The sequence below is a fragment of the Macrotis lagotis genome, chromosome 5, assembly GCF_037893015.1.
Source record: "Macrotis lagotis isolate mMagLag1 chromosome 5, bilby.v1.9.chrom.fasta, whole genome shotgun sequence".
NCBI lineage: Eukaryota > Metazoa > Chordata > Mammalia > Peramelemorphia > Peramelidae > Macrotis > Macrotis lagotis.
In genome coordinates this window covers 64548351-64562975 of record NC_133662.1, presented here as the reverse complement: position 1 = coordinate 64562975, position 14625 = coordinate 64548351, and the positions used below count along the sequence as shown (strand labels likewise).

Sequence of the window (14625 nt, the reverse complement as noted above, 5' to 3'; positions counted from 1 at the left end):
GAACACCTTTCAATATTAGAATGACAAAGTTTTGAAGCTAATGTCTTTTTGCATCTTTGTATTTATATCTTTCTATTCCTTCACCAGAGTGCTTGATTCCTTAGAATATAGGCAAGTTGCCATCTCTTCTTAGACTAATCTTTTTATAATCTTAAATAGGAGTAGATAAGGCTGGATGTGGCTCAGAATTAAAAATTAGCATTCTGTGAATAACAAAAGAAGCAGGAAACAAAACTTGAGGGTTAATAGCAGGGCCTTGCCCAATCAAATATTTCTAGTATAATAATTATGAAGAAAAGGAAGTGAAATGAACAAGAATGAAGAGAGCAGAGAATTCCCTCCTTAAAGCTCTGTGAACAAAGTCTAAGTGAATATTTGTCTAATATGAAGGAGAAGTAAATACTTGGATAAGTGAATTCTTGAATTAGACTAGATGGTCTCTAGCATTGCTTGAAAATCAAACATTCTCTTATTTGTGAAAAAATGTAAATGTAAGTCCTTTGAGGACTGAGTTTGTTTAACTTTTATCTTTATGCTTCCAACGCCCTGTTTAAAAGAATGATTCTGCAGTAGAAAAAATTTTTAGGAGAAAGAACAGCTTTAATATGAGTAATACAATAAGAAAATATAAGAAAATATATAAGTGGAGCATTTCAGAGGTGGAAGAGTTTCTGGTGATGGTAAATGAAATGTAAAGTGATGACAAAGATATTGAAGGTAAGGAAGTGTATGATTTGGGAAATGAGAATATTGGGTCACCATTGTGAATACTTACATCACCAGGATGTAGACATTTCAAAGGAAAAGACTTCCTCCATCATGATGGTAGAGAAGATCTGCAAGAAGAAATTGTGAGTAAGAAGTATGCTTCCTTTTGTTTCCCTGTTAGGTACATAATAAAATAAAAAATAATTAAAATCAGGAATTATGGATATGGTATTTTACAGATAAATTGGAGTTCCAGTTATCAGTAGATTAAATGGAAACTATTTGAGAGAAAGACTTGAGAATGAAGGAGAAAATTTATTCTGGATTAAGGGTAGATTTTTAGAGAACATGCAGTAAAGAGAAGAAAGGATACAATGAATGGGGAGGAAGAAGAGAAAGGAGGAATATAGGAATGACTGTACAAGAGAAAAATTTTTTTTATTTAGGAGGAGATTGAGTCTGAATAAGATATTAGAGACAATGAAGAATGGAATATCCTTCCCAAGGACTAAAAGACTCAGGGACCTTTAATATGAAACAGTAAATTGTGATAATTGAGAAAAATTTTCAAAAAAATTCTTTAAGAGGGGAGGACATGGATCAAAGGAATAGCAAAAGAAGATATGAAAAATATATTCAAAACTTGATAATAGATTTTTAAAGCTGTATGAATCAGGAACATAGAATGTAGGAGTCGAAAATTATCTCAAGATCATCTAGTTTAAAAATTATTTTTGGGGGCAGCTAGGCGGTGCAGTGGATAGAGCACCAGCCTTGGAGTCAGGAGTACCTGAGTTCAAATCTGGCCTCGGACACTTAATAATTACCTAGCTGTGTGGCCTTGGGCAAGCCACTTAACCCCGCTGCCCTGAAAAATCTAAATAAAAAATATTATTTCTTCATAGACTCATCTAGTGGACATGCAACTATGTCAGAGATTCCTTATTAAGGGGAATCCATTATCTCTTGAGGCAATCAACTCTACTTTGGGAATAGCTTCAATTATTAGATTGTTTTCAACAAGAAAATAAGAATATGCCATATTCTTAAAGGACAATAGTAGTCTATCAATCATATACCACAACTTGTTCAGCCATTTCCCAATTGATGGGCATCTTCTCAATTTACAATTCTTTGCCACCACAAAAAGAGCTGCTGTGACTATTTTCTATACATTTAAGTCATTTTGCTTTTTTAAAAATTTTCTTGGGGTTACAGACTTTCTGGATCAGAGAGAATGCACAGTCTAATAGCTTTTTGGGTACACTTTCTAATTGGTCTCCAGAATATTTGAATCATTTCACAATGCCATCAATTGTGATATTTTTCACACTCCCTCCAACATTAGTCATTTTTCTCTCCTTTCACATTAAAAGATGTGAGGTGGTAACTCAACATTCTTATAATTTACATTTCTCTAATCAATAGTATTTTAGAACTTTTTTATATGACTGTAGATATCTTTTGAGTTTTTCTTTTGAAAACCACCTGTTCAAACCCTTTGCTTATTTATCAGATGGAGAATGATTCATAGTCTTACAAATTTGATTATTTTCATTAATCTTCACTGTGTTGGTTTTTTATGGAAATTTTTTAATTTGAATAATCAAGTTTATTCATTTTATATTTCACAGTGCTTTCTATCTCTTGTTTGGTCAGATATTCTTATTCATAAATCTGACAAAATAAACCTTTCTAATTTACTTATGATGCTTTATGTCTTTATGAACTTAAAACCTTTTTTGTCTTCATCATATCTAAATTCATTTTGACTTTGGTATCTGGTGTAGATGTAGGTCTAGAAATAGTTTCTGCCAAACTGCATTTTTCTTCAAATTGTGATTTGATAGATTTTGCTCTGACTTATCTGTGTGAATGGAACATTGAGATGATCACTCTTTCCAGTGGCATTTGTCTCCAAGTAAGAATCTTTGGGAAATGAAGGCAATACGAGAAGTAGTCATATCAGGGTTTAGGTTAAAGGATACCTGCAATGATGTCTTGGAGGAGAACATAAAAATGACATAGGAACACTAAAGAAAAATTCTGCTTATTTCATAACATTGCCTGTAAACAACCTCGTATATTGCTTAGGCAATGCTTACAAAGAGTCCAGTGCGCATCTCTACCTTCACCAAACACATCTCTATGTGTGCAAATTATATACTGCCTAATTTATTTCCAAATGCATGACAGTGATGCATATCAGACCATAATAGTGTTCTGGCAAGAGTCCAACATGTTTCTAGAAGGCACATTTTACAGAAGAAGATTGGCTTGTCAGCGATTGATATGAGGAAATTTTGACACTAAAAACCTATCATTCATAGCAATATTCAGACTCCATATCAATCTCCTGCTTTCCTAGACAAAACATAAACTGTCCTTAAGATGAATGGAATTTGAACCAGAATTCAGTTTATCATAAATACCATGATAGAGCATTTCCATCTGCATATATATATATGCATATATATGCACAGTCACTTAACCATATTTTATAATAATTTAACAGTCAAGAACAAATACATTCTAATATATAAAGAAGAGCAAAAAAATTTACATGATAATTAATTCAGTTTTGTAAAGAAGTTTTGCTTTTTAAATGTATATTTAATGAAACATCTTAATAATGAAACTGCCTTTCAAAAAACAATTGTTTTTTGCAGTGAAGTTCTCTTCTCCTGACTTTGTAATAACTGAGAGGAAACATGCTTCAAAGAGGAGTTAGTTCAGTTAGTGATTGGTTTCCCCATGTTTTTGTTCAGACAACACTTTTTCAAAAATCAATAAAGATCACCTAAAAATACAACTGTCCCTGTTCAATTTATCAGAGCCCTAGATATGTATAGTACTTTAGGAATTATTTAATTGCCCTGAAAATGTAGGAATAGTATTAGGAATAAGGTCCTCCAGTCCTTGCTCTATTTTCAGACCAACAAGTAGAATTTTAAAAGAAATAAGACCATTTATAAAAAAAAAAAACTTTATAGGGAGGGAGAAAACAGTAACATACTTATATTTGACTTTGTCCTTTCTGAAAAGACAATTGATCTAGGACACATGCTGAATCATGCTGCTAAAAGAAACAATTGCCACAGCACCTACCAGTTATGTGTTATCCTGTTCATTTTGTATTTGTATAACATTCCTATAATATTTCTATATTCCTTTAACAGAGCAAGTTTTGCCTTTGTCTTGAATCAATTCTAAATTAAATTATTTCTGAATATATGCTGTGATTTGCATAGGGAGGCTCTATCACCTTTAATTATCTTGTAGCTGACTTGCACTTATTTGAAAATAAATAATTTATCTTTTCCATAAAGTCTTTGTCAAGAAAGCTGCAGTTGAGAAATAAAGCAGAAGAAAATATGTATATTTTTCAATCATAATTTTTTAAGTAGTGAGTATCAACTTATTAACTCTTAATCGACAGGTATCAAATTTGGGGTAATCCATATAGAGAGCTTTCAGTTATTCTAATTAGGACTTAGGAAATAATCACACTCACATAAAATTACATTTCTACAAATTCTTACACATCATTCAATTTAATCACTATAGAGTAAGAATTTACCTTTACATATCTCTACATGTTACCTACCTCTATCCTCTGAGTAGAAGAATATCATAGGCAAAAGAGAGAGGGTAAGACTACAATAAATAAAGAAAAAAATATGTGAAATATTAAATATAGAGACACTTAAAGAAAGAGGGAGAAAGTGTTAATAATAAAGGGTTCAGCAACATCTTAATATAAAAGTCACAACCTGAAGTGTGCTTTGAAGGAACCTACAGATTGTATAAAGCAGAGGAGAGGAAGGAATGCATGCCAGAAATGGGCTTGAGTCATAGGATGATATATTTCCATGTCTGAATAAAAATCACTTTTTCTTCTCACGCCATTTCCCCATGTTTCCTACCATAATGCTAAGCACACAGTAGGTACCTTTAAAATTTTTGTTGATTGAATGATTCTAAGATTAAGATGGCAAGTGGATTAATAGAAGTAACTGTTGATGCTGCAGGAAAAATAGAAATCTACTTTACTCGCAGAAAAGTGCATCAAAAGATCTGTGAAGGTGAGAACTGCCACCAGCGTTTAGATTTTTTTAAAAAATATATAGAACTGAGAATGAGAGTTATGACAGAACAAATGTCAGTCAGCTAAACTGGCTGGGTTTATATTCACAATTCTTGGTGCTATTAAATACTAAAATTGTATAGAGGGATTATGTCATTTTCCTTCTCCAAAAATTTCTCAAACCAATCTATCTTCCCAATGACAGACAGCAGGGTATAGTGGATAGTATGCCAGTTTCATAGACAGGGAGAGCTGGGTTCAAATCCTGCCCCTGATACAAGCAGCTTTTTTATTTTCTGAACATCATTTAAGATTTCAGTGCCCCTGAAAGCTCCATAAAATGTCAATTTTATGATCAAAAAGAAAGAAATCCTTCCACATTGAAAGAGAGGGTTTTCTCCCTAGGAGCTCTCTATTTGAAAGAAAATTACTATCTGGATAATCTATATATAACAATTAAGTATTATATGTTAAACATTTGCCCAAGAAAAAGTTAGCCCCTGGGAAAAGGTTGAAAGTCAAACTTCCTAAAACCTGTTCTGGAGAAGGAAGCTGAAATAATCAATCAAAAAATATTAATTAGCAAATAATTATTACTATGCACTCATTAAAGTACTTAAGTAAAGTTGGCTTCCCTAGAAAGGAAGTATATGATATGTTTCTTGCCATTGGGGAATAGTCCATCTAATTCGAGAGAAACGATATGCAAAAGTGAAAGGGAGAATAAGTTGAGATATAAAATTAATTGAATTTTCAGGAAAAGACATTAATAATTTGAACCTAATTTCTTAATATTAGAATACTCTAGGATCACAAGAATGAAAAATTTTTCTGGTTTGTGTTTTGATCTTTAAAGGAAGATCCAAAGAAAAATTCATTGTTCCAGAAAAATTATAAAAGTCTTTAATGAATTCCTGTCACCTACAGAGTGATGAACAAATTTGATTGACTAGAACATCTTCACAGTTTGATATCAATCTACATTTTCAGTTTTATAAAAATTGATATAGTTCAATAAACAATTATTAAGCAAATCCTATATGGAAAGGTTTTCCTGGGTACTGGTGAGGCAAAGAAAAACACAAAATTATGCCTGCTTAGAAAGTGATAATATCCTACTGTGAGGATACAAAATGTGAACAAAAAGCATTCACATGATAATTAGAACAGAAGAGGAAAGAAACTTTACAAGTGGATGAATCAAGAAAGGCTATTTCAAATTTTTTGATATATGAGGTGAGGCTTGAAAGGTAGGAATTTTAAGAAGCAGAGGAAAAGAGGACATGTACAAAGGCATGGAAGAGAAAGAGAGAGATGGAGTGCCAAATTCTCAAAGGAACATACACAGGTCATTTTGTCTATAAAACAGGCATAAAGAAAAAAAAGGGAAATAATCATAGAAAGCCAAATTGGAGCTATATTTTCAAGGTCTTTAAATCAAATAATCAAGCTTCTATTATGCACCAACTAGGTACTAAACACAATGCTTCCTACAAAGAACACAAAGGCATAAATGAGATAGCCATTCTTCTTAAGGAAATCAGTTCAGACAATATGTCTGGAAACAATCAAGTATTATATATATATATATATGTATATATATACATATATATATATTAAATTTATGTGTAATATGTACATATGCTTGTGTGTATAAAATAAATGTAAACCAAATATATAAATAAAAATTAAGTATCATTGGAAGTTGGGCACAAATAGACTTTAGGAAATGTTTTCAGTAAAAAAATGTCATTTAAGCTGATATTTGGAGAAAATTAGTTAATCAAAGAGGTACAGGTAAGCACAAAATGCATTCAGGGTGTGAAAGAAAGCCTATTTAATTTTACAGAAATGGAAAATGGCATGGTGTGTGAAAAAACAAACAAACAGCATGAGGTCATACACACATACATATTAAACTATAACAAAGTTGGGGGAAGGGCAGTTAGAGTCACATTGTAGCATGACAGTGGTGGGTATATTTAATTCTTGGAGTCACAGGAAAGTGTAGGAAAGGGAGAAAGTCATGTCTATACCTTAAGTGCATCACTTATGCAATTGTGAAAAGACTGAATCATGGATATAAGAGATTTGAGAGAGGGTAGGAGATCAATTAAGAGATTATTTCAATAATCCAGATTAGATGTGATAGGAGGCTAACCTAAAATGGTGATCACAGTTTAAAGGAGATGAATAACATATTATGAAGGAGGAATTGACAAGATGATAACTGATATAGAGATCATAAATAAAGCCACAGGAGGTAATAAGATCACTGCAATCTCATTTTAGTGTAGATACTATAGACAGAAAAAAGAGGGTTTAGGACAGAGCCTTAGCGGACCTTAATGTTTAATTGGATTCGATATATTTAATGATGTAGAGAAAGAGAAGGCACATAGGCATGAGGAAAAGGAGAGACTTCTGTCATGAAGAGGAGGAGAAACATTCCGAGAGGGAGTGATAAGTGACGTCAAATCCTTTAGGAAAATCATCATATTTAGCAGTTAATAGATCACAGGTAACTTTGGAAAGAACAGTTTTAGTCAATGAATAGCACTAGAAGCTATACTAGATCAGGTTAAGATTTGACTTTAAGGAGAGGAAGTGCAGATAGTCTTGTACTATTAGAATCATGTAATACATTCAAGAAACTACTTGTTGCAATGTCCTGGAAGTCTCATATTTTTAGATTTTAAACTTAGGAGATATCATAAATATCCTTTAGTTTAACATCTCCATTTTATAAGTGAGAAAACTGAAATCTAGAGAGGTGCCATAATTTACTTAAGGTCACACAAATAAGTACAACTAAAACTTAAATGCAAATTTTCTGATTCCAAATCTAAAGCTTTAGTCATTACATTCAAGTGTTTGTTGGTGCAAAATCAAACTAACTCTCAAATGTTGGTTATTAAATTTTCAATGTGAGAATTTGCACCTTGGAAATCAGTAAAGGCAACAAATCAGGGTTTCATTCATTTCTTTGTTAACTGCATACATTTAAAAAAATTGATGAAGAAAACACTAATAAGGAAGATTATTTTTTTTTACATTTTGTTTTATTTAAGGTAATAGGGTTAAGTGACTTGCCCAAGGTCACACAGACCTTAAAGTCCTCCTGACTCTAGGGCTGATGCTCTATCCACTGCACTATCTAACTGCCCCCAAGATAAAACTTTTTAAAAGGTATATTATACATAAACTTTTCCTCTGAGAGCCAATTTTTAAATATTCAAAAGACTCTTTCATTTATTCCACGGAAATAATCCTTCTTTTTATAGTACATAACAACTATACTACCCCCTTGACCTTAAAAAGAAATTCATATTAAATCCTCTCCAATACACTGGTCGGGTATCATTTTTAATTATAGTCATTTGTAAACATTTTCTATCTTTTTTATTATATGTAACTTCCATGGTCACACGGACAATGGCTTCTTTAAATGCAACATGTGCTTTAAAATCCATTTAGGACTATCATAATTTATAGAGATTGCTTATTTAGTTTTCCATCCTTGAGTGAGAGATGGAACTGATGAGAGAGAGAGAGAGAGAGAGAGAGAGAGAGAGAGAGAGAGATTTTGTTCTTCAAATTTCCAGCTTTGAATTCCTGTAAGAAAGAAGACTCTAGGAGGAATAAATCAACATATAGAAGAATTGGAGCATCAATAATGTCCCTATTCCAGCTTACTGCATTGGAGACAAGGGAATTTTCCTTTGGTGAAATCAGAGATTCTGTTTTGGATGAATTGAATTACTAACTCCCAGTCAAAGAGAATCTATTCATCCTCTATATTGACTTGTATATATTATACTACATAAATTTTCTGTGATTTCATTTTTCTGGTCTCAGGATGAATTTATTTGCTCTTTGCTAAGTGTAATCATTGTTGAATTGGCAATTGATGGGAAGGGAATCAAGTTTTCACTATAAAGCTTGGTACATTTCTTCTTCATCAAGGGATAGTAATCAAGAGTTTAACTTGAACCTTAAAAGAACTTCCCCTAAACCAATAGTATTTAATGCAATAGATAGAATTCTAGCCTCAAACTCCTCCTGAGGACAACACAGTATCAAATTTTGTCCACAGCTTCCTCTTGACATATGTCAGTCTTCCTAAAAGATAAAGCTCTAAAGGAATCATTATTTCCTCCTAATAACCACATCTAGACATATAGACAGTTAACAACAAAGACAAAAACCAGCAACAACACAGTTCATTCACATACTTTATATCTTCATCAATATAGTATAATGAAAAAAGGACTGGATTTGGTATCAGAGGTTTGGGGTTCAAATCCCAGTTCTGTAATTTACTCCCTCAAAAATTACTTTAAATTGTTGCCATTGAATCTCTCTGAGTTTGGTTTCTTCATTTATCAAATAGTGTATATGTGTGTATGTGTGCACTTTGTGTGTGTGTGTGTGTGTGTGTGTGTGTTTGTGTATGTGTGTGTGTGTGTGTGTGTGTGAGAGGGAGAGAGAGAGAGAGAGATTGTGTTACATCTTCAATTCTGTTAAAATGCCTAGTATTGCCACAGTATATGAAATCTTCTACATGAAGCCTTGAATAATCTCTCCAAATGTTACTAATTACTTCTTCCCAAATTTCTTTGTAGTCTTTGTCTATAATTATATATGTGTGTACATATGAATTTATGCATGTATGCATACATATAAAAATTGTCTTTCCCACATAGAATATGAGCTTCAAGAGGACAAGAACTGTCTCATTCCTCCCTTCTCATCCCCCAGGAACTACTACAGTCTCTGCCACATAGTGTTTTATTAAAACTTATTGATTTATTAACTGATATCCTTCTAAGTATGTTCACACTATAAATCCATGATAAAGTGAAGAAGGTTTATATTACAACTCAAAGCTTTTACTGTCATGTAAGCCCATACCAGCTATGAGTACAACTCAGATCATGGAAACGGTCATAGAGAAAAGATGATGAAAATCATGTAGGTTCTCTTAAATGAGTATTTATTATTAATCGTGTGGATATCTTTAGTAGATGCAAAGAATCAAGGAAATAAACATTTATTGTTTATCTAATTTGTGTAAGGTATGGTTCAACTACTTTACAAATACTTCATTTGATCTTCTTAGCAACCATGAAGATGATGACAATACAGACTAACAATTATATGACAGTGATAAACGCATTACAATTAGTATCTTATTTGGTCTCAACAATTCTGGAATGTAGGTGTTTTTAGTACATCCATTTTACAATTAAGGAAATTGAGGCAGACAGATGTTTAAGTGAATTGTCACAGTTAGCAAGTGCATAGTTAACTACAAATTCAATTTCTTTCTAACTCCAGACTAAGTTATACATTGAGTTACCTATTTACCTTTCCAGGTAATGATTCTCTAATAATATATCTCCCTCCAAAATGATCAGAATTCATAATTAAAAAGTCATTTGACTCAGAAGAAATTTCTAGAGGATATTTAAAAGAGCATATCTCTAGGATGATAATCGTTAAACTGTTCATTGATTTTGACACATTATGCATATATTTTGTCAATGCTAACAAGAGGAGGGTTATGGAAGAGAGAAGGGTTATGGGAGGGAGGAAGAAAAAAAAGAGAAACAGTTTGCAAATGCACATTGAAATAGATATCCAAGATAAACATTCTGCTTGAAAATTTAGCATGGGTTGGTTCTTTTTAGATCCAGAAACATTAAAAGTCCTCATCACTGTTGCTCGTAAATAAGTTGAGAGGTCCAGATTGAGACAGGAAGAGAAAAGAAAACTTAGGGAGCTGATCAAATCAGTCATGCCTTTTATAACCATCTATGTGAAGAAAAGAAAACCTCTGTCCCGTCTTCTTTTTCTATTAGTAAGGAAGGCAGAATTTAAAGTAAAGTGATGGAAAACAAATATCATCTAAGGAACTTTCATTTAGAGACCACTTTCCTGTGGTTTCCACAGGTTCCTTCTCCAAATCCAGCCTGAATATTTAATTTTAGCAAATTTCAAATAAAGATAGAAACATTTTTTAAAAAGAAAGAAAAGTTTATGAAAAAAGGGGCTTTGCTTTCCTTTCACTGAAAGGACTCAGAGGACTATATGGAAAGATGTGGAAGGAGATAATAAATGAAGATGAAGATTATGATGATGATGATGATGATGGTGATAATGATGATGAAGATGAAGAGGTTAGGTTTAAAGCTTACATGTTCATTTCAGAGTCATAACCAGAAATTTTATAATTATCCATGATCAAAAGCTAGAGAATCTAGATCTTGTCCTTTCTGAAGTTTAGACTATTGAAGATTTAGAGTAAAGAAGGGAAATTGTTCTAATCTATCAAAAAAAAAGGGGGAAATTAAAACATTTCTTAAAGACTGTTTAAGTAATGCACCATATTAACTGCTTAAGTTAAAAAAGAATAATTAAACCATCTTGCCATTCAAGTATCTTGAATTCTGGTGGTTTACAGTATTCACAATCACACACACACTCATACACACACATGAGTTTGTGTATATGCGTATATATGTATATAGATATATTTTTTTCACTTAAGGTAAATTGAACTTGAACTTGTAGAGAACATCAAATACTTGAGAAATAAGAAATCTTCATGGTTTGGATTCGGCTAAAATTTGTGGCAAGGCAATATAGTAGATATGTGGAAGGCAAAGGGAGAAGAAAGTGTTAAGAATCTCTGAGGTTTTAGGGTTGATGCTAGTTAATAAATAAAATTTCAGGATTAATTATATTTGAATTTTTAAACTGAATATTGTTTTCCATGTAACTTCACATGTAATTCCATGAATTCATATGGATCTGTCTAGATGTGACTCACAGGATAATAGATAATATTATAGTTTCCTTTGTATACCCCTCTCTAAGATAGATTTTGTTTACTGTTAGGAAAGAAATGATTTCAGGGAATATTCTTTCTTACAAAGGTGGGGGGAATACAATTCTCTACAATATTATCTATTCATCAAAATAATACTAGTCTGGAAAAATTAATTTTTAGGTTCAAGCAGCACTGTTGGTTGCTATCCCTTAATAGGAAAGGAATACTTTAGGCTATAGATGTAGATAGATAGATGGATAGATGGATAGATAGATAGATAGATAGATAGATAGATAGATAGATAGATAGATAGCAGATGGATAGATAGATGGAGAGCCATAGATATCCAAAGGTGACTCACTTTCCAATAAATGACAGTTTTATAAGGATCATCTGCTTTATCTAAACTGGTCACAAAAAGAAATCAAATGATATAATTTATATGCATATGTGTGTGTGTGTGTGGGTGGGTGGGTGGGTGTAGAAATATTCTAGACTATGTACAGAGTGATGAATTCACAGAGTGAGAGTGAGATATTTCAGAGAAAGAGAGACAAAGAAGCAATGTGACAAAGACAGAGAGTGATGTCTAGATTTCACCTAAGAAAAAATAACTCAAAATATCAAATATAATGTGCTAGAGATAGCAACTATGATTATGATACTAGATCCTGTTAACTTCTTCCTAAGTCTTTTTCTTTTCCTAGGAACTTTTCCCTGAAAAGAGTGGGAGCCATGTATCTAGTTCCTGGTAAAGGAACAAAATTTCTCTCTCCTTTCCCAAGCCCTCAATATTTTTTCCTCCTAAAGCATTAACAGAACACTAAGTAGTCAATCACTACCAATGAAGAAATGAAAAGAGGTTTATGAAAATGGATTTGAGACCCTGGTTACAAAAACTTCAAAGAAATTAAGGCTAACTCTTAACTGACAGAAGAAAATAGATAACAAACAATTAATTTCTGAATTATCTATATATATATATAGAAAGTCATCAACTAGTTAGACTAAAGGTCAAATCCAAAACCAGCTAAAAAAAGGTATTAATTTGTAAGAATGTCAACACATTCTATTCAAATGAGGTTGGGGGAAGAGAAAAAGAGAGAGAATTTAACTATTTAATTTTCCCAAAGGCTATTCCATGTCAGACAGTCGAATATGAAAAGGGGAAAAGTATACATACAGAAATTATGTTAGACATAAGATCCTGTGATATCCTTTCCAAGATGTATTATTCCATTTAAGGACAGTACCAGTTTGGAGTATAAAGTCATTTACTAAACATCATGAAACAGTATGGTGGAAGACTTTGATTAGTAGCATCTTAAAACATAGTGCCAGGATGCAGAGGATAAAACAAGTCCACAAAAACCTTGTTGTAAAACCAAATTAAGAAAATTAATTATAGAGATATCAATGAAACTGGAAAGAAGACATATTTATGGCAAATGGAAGTATTTGTCAGTATTTCTATAATAATCCATGGAGTAACTTCTTTTAGAATTTTGAATCTGATTATCTGGTATTTATGAGGAAATGGAACAAGGACTTAAGGATATGAAGCCAGAAAAAAGAGTGGTCAGATGAAATGATGAAATACCCATGGGAAAAATAAAAGAGTGTTGATAGAGTTCCAGTTAAATAATTTGTTTTCAAGACATCCAAGAAAAGATATCTTTTAAGAGAGAGGGATCACAATTGGTATTATTAAACTTGAAAAAGCTTTGATTCAATTAAACAAAATGTAACCTCAAGAAGTCTTCTATACATATTCAAACTTCTTTGGTAGATTCAACCACAAAAATAACTCTGATGAATGATCTATAGATTATACATATTCATTGAAATGTATATTCACCACAGTCATGGAAGTTGTCTTCTACGTGTTCAAAAAAGGATTTTCTAAAAAAATAGTGAAGCCCTGGGTGGCTAGATGGTGCAGTGGATAGAGCACCAGCCCTGCAGTCAGGAGTACCTGAGTTCAAATCCGACCTCAGACACTTAATAATTACCTAGCTGTGTGGCTATGGGCAAGACACTTAACCCCATTGCCTTGCAAAAACTAAAAAAAAAAATAGTGAAGCCTCACACATGCTCTTATTTTTACACAGCAACTGCTTAGTTTTGTATATAATTATTCAAAAGTCATTGGAATAAAAATAAGCACAGGAAAAGAAATCTCCTCCCCAAAAACATAAAAAATGCACAATGTGGCCCTAAGTCATTGGTGGTAGAATTGAGAACTGGTCCAACAATTTTGCAGACCAATTGAAATTATGCCCTAAGAGTTATTAAACTGCCTTTACACATTGACCCAGAAATACCACTACTAAGTCTATTTCTAATGAGCATTAGGAGAAAACAAAAACAACCTATACATTCTAAAGTATTTATAACAGCTCTCTCTATTGTATCAAAAACTGGAAATTGTGGAGATATCTTTAAATTGGACAATGGTTGAACAAGTTAGAGTATATTGTGATGGATTTCTACTGTGATATAAGAAATAATGAGCACAATGGTCTTGGAGAAAACATGAATAGACTTGAATGAAATAATGACTAATGAAATGAGCAGAACCTCAAAGTCATTTTGACAATTTTAAATAATCAAATTAACTACAAAGGACATGTGAAGGAAGAAAGTATCATATTCAAAGAAAGAAATGATAGATATAAGTATATACTGAATGATTTTCCATGCACAACTATACATTTATGCATACATACAATTATATTTGTGTATAATTGCAGCTATCTCTAGGATGAGAAATTTGCATGCTAATTTTATTTTAAATTCAAAAGAAATAGCAAGTTGTACATAATAAGCTTGTATTTGAATGGTCAATTATCTTTTTTTTATTTTCCTATCTTATTGAAATTCTTGTTTTGTCCCATAAATCAAAAAACATTTTTTTTTAAAAATGCATGATGGCATTTTGACTATGGCATTCAATTGAATAGGAATTCTCATCTAGTTAATCAATATGTACATG

At 32.1% G+C, this 14625-nt stretch overlaps 1 long non-coding RNA gene across 3 annotated transcripts in view; it reads right to left on the bottom strand.

The window, feature by feature from the left end:
- The window catches only part of LOC141489722 (uncharacterized), a 186985-nt gene that overhangs the window by 81290 nt on the left and 91070 nt on the right, over positions 1-14625 (bottom strand). For all 3 annotated transcript variants that reach the window (XR_012468972.1, XR_012468974.1, XR_012468973.1), the window contains exon 2: positions 776-836. This is a non-coding gene — a long non-coding RNA (uncharacterized LOC141489722). The remainder of the gene's footprint in view (positions 1-775; positions 837-14625) is intronic.